At 57.5% G+C, this 6,347-nt stretch overlaps 1 protein-coding gene across 1 annotated transcript in view; it reads right to left on the bottom strand.

Annotated features, from left to right (window-relative positions):
- Positions 1–5,727: 5,727 nt before the first annotated feature.
- STK35 (serine/threonine kinase 35) overlaps positions 5,728–6,347 on the bottom strand; it is a gene marked incomplete at its 5' end in the record, with an annotated part of 35,547 nt that continues 34,927 nt past the window's right edge. Inside the window, one exon of the mRNA XM_004698189.3 lies at positions 5,728–5,949. The remainder of the gene's footprint in view (positions 5,950–6,347) is intronic.

Here is a 6,347-nt window from a genome sequence, read left to right as displayed (position 1 = left end):
GGGGGGGGGCTTGCAAACCTTATGCTCAGACAAAGCTGGACCCAGAAGCCAAGTCATGTTCTCATTCCATTTATATACAACCTCGACAAGAGGCTTCTCTTTTGAGAGAGAGCAGATTCTGGTTGCTTAGGGTGGGGGGTGATAGAAGGGAGATAAGGCAGGGCTGGCGGGTGACTGCTAATGGGTGCAGGCTTCTCTTTGAAATGTTAGAAGGCTCTGGGTTTAGATAGCAGTCCTAGCTGCTGGAATCCAAACACCAGATCGTCCATTTCAAAAGGGTGAATTTTATGTCAGCAGTTGTCATCAAACTAAGCAACTCGGAAACCGTGGAAGCGGACCTTCAAGTGCCAGGTTCTTGACTGGGTTCCTTGATCACAGTCCCTTTGGAAAGGAGACACCAGCAGCCACCGGACCCCACCCCTCGGGGCTGGTGTGGTCACTCTGAGGTGAGGCGGGGACCCACACGTGATTGTTGTCCATTTTCCTCTCATCCTAGGTGCCGCCCGCCCGGGTCCCTCGGGTCCCCTCAGCCAGACGCTGAGTAGCGGGCTCCGTGTCAAACACCAACCCTCCGCTTTCCTGTCACTTTCCTGAGCGGACGCTGCTAGCAACACCAGGAGACCGCAGTCCAACCCCAACCCTGTAGCACTGTTGGAGCGCCTTCGGTGTGCCCAGCCTGCCACCAGGCCCGCATTTCACTGGTAACTGCTCACCCTCCTCTCACATGAAGGATCGCTCAGTGAGCGAGTGACGGCTGCACCGAACCACACTACAAGTCACCGCCATCGAGCCAGTGCTGCTCGCAGAGGCTCACTGGGTTTCCCAGACTGGAGCTGTTTGCAGTACGAAGCCGAGTCTTCTTCCGCAGAACTGCTGACCACGGGGGTAGCAGCCCAACGTGTAACCACACCACCACCAGGGCTCCTCTAACATTCAGCCGGCAGTCTCCATTGCCCTGGGCTTAAGTTCCCCTGTAAGCAGAGGGGCACACACCAGATTACGCAGAGCCGGCACAGTAAGAGCCTTGGTGGTACAGTGGATTACACCCTGGCGCTGCTCACCTCAAAGCCAGCAGTTTGAAACCACCAGCCACTGCTTAGGAGAGAGGCGAGGCTTTCTACAACCCGTGTTAGCCTCGGAAACCCACAGGGGCAGTTCGATTCTGCCTGGCGGGGGTCACTGTAGCTCGGAACCCACTGAAGGTAGAGAGCTTGGTTGTGGAGTTTTGAGGCCTGGGAAATGAGCGTTGGTCCTTTCCCCAGAGAAGCCCAGGGCTATGTCTCCTCCCTGCGAGCCCAGCACTGCGTGGCTTCACCAGGCCTCCTTACTCCTCAGCCCACCAGGCTCAGTTCGACTCTCCCCTCTGACAGGGCTCTGGGAGCAACTCCAACACCTGGCCCTGACCCTCCAGGGCAGAACGTCTGTCTCCGGGGGAGTGGCTTTTCATGGTTTCTTAGCCCTGAGCCTAATTCCTGGTCCCTTGCCCCATACAGGCTCCAAGATTACAGAGGGAGGGCCCCTTTGACATGCATTTCCTCACACCCTCAGACATGGACAAGGAATGCCGGTCAAAGGTCACAAGGCCTCTCCCACTCTCCCCTTTCAGGCCTCAAGGATGGGCGGCCTGGGCCAGATCTGGCTTCTCCTCCTCCCTCCCACCCAGGTACACACAAAACCACAAGACACCCGTTTGTCCAATCACATATGGCTTCTTTGTCCCCATCAAATAACTTTATTCACACAAACGTCCCTTAATTTACAAAGCCGCAGTCATTCATACACATCGGGGGATCCACAGTGTTCGAGGAACTTAAATATAGCATATGTATCATACCAACCCAAGTAAACCAAGTACAAAAAATATTCATATAAAGTTGTTCACACGTAGGTCCTAGATTACCAGCTTCTGTGCAAAAAAAAGAAAAAATCATGGGAAGAATGAACTAGTATCTGAAACTAACGTTGGGCCTGGGTTAAAACCTCCCAACCTCCCTCAACCGGCTATGTGGGTGCCACACACAAGCTTGAAAGTCGCTGGAGTATATTCCGCTGCTGCCCGGAAGAGAAGCCCCCGGGCAGGGTGGATGCCAAGTGTCCCGGAAGGAGACTTCCTCCCTTCTGTTCTGCCCGGGAAGCTCATGGGGCTGCAGGCCACTGACAGCCATGTCGGTGCTAAGGGGCTCACCACTAAAAACAGCTAGGATCCTAATGTTATACTTCTGGTTCTCTTTTGGGGGCCCCTCTCCAGACATGTCCCCCTACTCCTGAGCTTGAAGGGGAGCCTGGCGGAGGCAGTGGACTGGCCTCAGCCTCTCAAACTCAGCACCCTGAAGTCAGCCTCCCGAAGATTCCCAGCAGCTGTCTGGAGGCTGCCAGGTCGGGCTAGGATGGGGAAACGGAGGCAGGGTGACAATCCAAGAGACCAACTGCTCCAAGTAAGGGCCACAGGTGCTCGTAGATGTGGGGGCAGAGGGACTGTGAGCAGGATGATGCACTTGGGTGGGGGCTGGAAGCCCAGGCAGCTTGGGGTGAGGTGAGGGCGGAGTGTCAGGGTCCCCTCCTGGGGAGGGGGGGGCGGGGGAACCGTCCAGCCAACTCCGGCTTTTCTGAGCTTCCACAAGAGACCTCAAGGTTGAAACCCAGACATCCGTTCTGAGAAGACACTTTCTAAAAATGGTAAATGGTCAACAGCACAAAAAAAAAAAAAAAAAAAAAAAAGATTCCCATAATGCCAGTTCTTTCTTTTCCTCATGGAAGAAAGCAAGCAAACGTAATCATCTTATTGCTCCACACACTGGTTTTTCTAGGAGACGACTGATATGTTAAGAGGCTGAGAATCTGGGTGTGGGAAATGGTCCAGGCAGGGAACGTCCAGGACAGGAAGGTTGGCCGTGTGAGAGGGTGAGTGAGTGGTCCTTAGCACCACAGGGTCAGGGCAGCGAGCAGAGGGCAGGCTGTGGCATCCCCGGCGGTCCTGTCCAGAGTGTAGGACTCTGGCTTACGGTACGTGATGTGCACACTTCCCGGGCTGTAAACGGGGTTATTTCTTCAGTAAACATGTAGCACACACCCTCAGAAAGGGGGTCCCGGGAAAACCTCGTCCAGGTGGTGGTGAAGAACATCCCTCTGGCCCGAGGCCTGTGGGATGAGAAGAGCCTCTGACCTTAGGCCCCCAGCCCCGCTGGCGCCAGACTCGACAGGACAGACTCCAGCATCCTCAAGGCCGGAGGGCACGTGACAGGGGACTAGCCAGGCAGTAAGAGGCAGAGAGTGCAGTTTCTCTGGCCCTGGCTAAACCTGCTAGGTGGTGCGGAGACGGCGTCTGACTCCAGCCCTCACGAAGTTACAGGTGGAAGCCTGCTCCCCCTGCTCCCAGGGTAGGCCTTCCCACACGGCGGCAAGTGGGGGAGCATGCAAGTGACCAACAGAATGGGGAGGGCACCCACACACTTGCAACGGGGCCTGGTGGGGAGAGGAGAACAATGATATAAGGCACTGTGATTGGTCCTACAGCTTCTGCTTCAAGAACCTCATGCCACCCTTCCCACAGGTCCAAGAGGAGAACTGTTGGCTCGTGGCTTGGAGACTCCTAACTAAAACACTGACGGGCCAACGAACTTGGTGGCACTGAGATGATGCCCCAGAGCTGCTGCCAAGCCTGGGGCCTTGGGGTCGGGGCGGGGACGTGAGGGGAGGCAAACAGTCAGAGGAGGCTGAGCCACAATGGGAAGTGGTCAAAGTGGCTGTACAGGTGCCCCCTGGGGCTAACCCGGGGCTTATCCACTGACGGGGGCCCAGCCAGCCCCAACTTAGAGCTGAGGCTGGCTAAAAGTGTCTGTGAAGTGAACTGAAAAGAGATGGCTGGAAAGGAGAACAGAGGAGAGGAGAGGAGAGGCAGGCACTTGGCCCAAAAGAGCTGGCCCTCATTGGGCTAGCAGATGAGCCACCACCACCACCACGTGCCGCGGGAAGCGTGTGCGGGAAGCAGGAAGAATGAACCACCAGGTGGCTCCAGGGCCTCGGCGGGCTTCAGCACCCTGCGGAGGGGAAGGCAAGCCCAGGACAAGAGACATGTTAGACTTGAGCCCTCACACGGGGGATGGGGGCCTGGGGCTGCAGGCAGGCAGAGCTGGGAAGGCCAAGTGTGGGGACTCATGTGCAGAGCCAGCTGTCCCCAAGAGAAAGGGGAGGGGGAGGGAAGCTACACTGCAGTTAGGGGTGCCACTGCTGCAGTCCCCCCAGTGGGCACCCTGGAGGGAACCGCCAGAAGGGCTCTTTCCCGAGCCAACAGGCTGGGTGGGTCTCAGGCAGGGAGGGGAAAGGCCTGGCGATGCCCTCGCCTGCTGGATCCCCCTTCATTGCAGCCAAGGGCGAGAACCCACGGGAGGAAGACGCCCTGGTGTTGGAGGGACTGGAGGGCAGCTCTCTCCGGGAATAAGAGAACCACTACAGGTTGCGGGCCGCTCCCAAACTCCTGGAGCCAAAGGACTCCGTCACCGAGGAACGCAAGCAAATGTCCTCCAACCCTGTGCTGGTTCGGGCAAAACGGGGACCAACACAAAAGAACAGGCCCTTCCCCGTCCCCCAGAGGCTCTTCCCTATCTGGACATAATAGCGGCCTCTGGGTTGCCAGATTCGCATCCAGCGAGGGGCATGGCGGAAGTGGCTCCCATCTTCTACACGGTTCAGAGGAGAAGCAGAGACCCCACGGGAAGCCGCAGTCCTGATAGGGAGCACGAGAAGCTACACAGACAGGCGAAGGGGGCGGGGGTGGTGGTGGTGGTGGTGGTGGTGGTGGTGGTGGTGGTGACGGCCAGGAGGGTTACAGGGTGGAGAGTTCTTATTTGCAAGACCCGGGCACGGTGATCCCGAGGAGTCTACTGAGTTGACAGACAGCACCCTGCTCTCAGCGAACACGTCCCTGGAGGGGCAGGCACCCAGCAGAAAGCTCTGGGGGCGAGGCGAGGGTGTAGTACCTGTGCTACATCTACAGGCACAGGGCACCCCTTAACTGCACAGAGGAAGAGACAGGGGCAGCCAGCTCCAGATACCCTGTTATTATGGCACCGGTCGCTCCTGGGTCTTAGCAGTGAGGCCGTCTCTGCTCCAGCCAGGACCCTTGGTGCACACACCTCGGAAGACCTCAAAGCAGTGACAGATGCCCACCGAAGACCCCGTTGTGTCCCCGGCAGAGGTTTGGCACAACAGTCTCCTTGGGGTTTTGCTCTGGAGGAAGAACTTAGGAGAAAAGCAGACCTGAAGGCAGCGGGGCATCGCCCGCCTGCCCTGCTGCAAAGGGCGGGAGAGGCCCCGGCTGCAGGGCACACACGGCACCGCGCAGAACTTCCTGCTCCGTCCTCTCGGCCAAGCCGGACCGGCTTCTTCCAGATGCTTCTTTGCTTCTGCTCATCTCCAAGGCCCAAGGGCGAGCGGTGGCATCCGGAGGGCAGGTGGCCCTCAAGCCTCCCGAATCTTCATACCCTGCCGCTCCAGGCGGAATCTTCCAATTCCCTCTGGAGAGGAGAGTCTGGGCCCTTCTTCAGGGAATCCAGGTGGTATTGTGTTAATAAGCTGAACGGAAAGGTGGGTGAGACAAAGAAAAAGTAGTGGGAAGGGCAAAAACAAAAAGCTCCCGGGCTCCTTATGAAAATGAACATATGCTTTGTCCGTTATTGAATCGCTCTTAAAAGAGATCGGTGCTTGGGCACAGCATGCTTCCTGCTCTTCTGAAGTCGCCACTAGTTTTTTAAGATTGGGGGGACGAGGGGAGGACACACACAAACCAAGAGAGCAAACTGAAAGGGTTGGGGCTAGGGGGGCATCCAAACAAGAGCTTCACATTGCCGGAGATCCAGGTGTCAGGAGATCGCCAACTAGTCACGCCGCCCCCTGTGGGCTCTGCTCCGGGCGAGCTGCGCTGAGCGTGCAGGTCCCGAGGCTGGCATCCACCTGGAAGACACAAGGCAGCAAGCAGTGGGCATTGGTCCTGTGGGTGTGAAGGCGCTGGCGGCTAGGGCCTATGGTGGTAGTCTTCTAGATACTGATGTGACTTACCTCTCACTTTACCCTCCAGCACTCTGAACTCTGACACGATTCCTACTTCTCAGACAAGGAAACTGAGGCACAGGCTTGGCTACCTGCCCAGGGTCACATCAACTAATATACAAAGCCTGGCTGGGCACCCAGGCATGCTGGCTCGGGCCACAAATCCCAACAGGAACCCACCCCCAGCCCTCCAACAGCTCTGCTGCAGACGCACAGACCGTGCACAATGTCCCCCCATAGGCCTCGCCAGCCTGGCTTCCACTCCTCCCCACGGGCCGCCCCCGCACGGCTTGCTGACCATA

The sequence above is a fragment of the Echinops telfairi genome, unplaced genomic scaffold (assembly GCF_000313985.2).
Source record: "Echinops telfairi isolate 266 unplaced genomic scaffold, ASM31398v2 ScPeMD7_5592;HRSCAF=6446, whole genome shotgun sequence".
Classification (NCBI taxonomy): domain Eukaryota; kingdom Metazoa; phylum Chordata; class Mammalia; order Afrosoricida; family Tenrecidae; genus Echinops; species Echinops telfairi.
The sequence above is the reverse complement of the archived record's forward strand: the minus strand, read 5'-3'. Positions and strand labels throughout refer to the sequence as shown.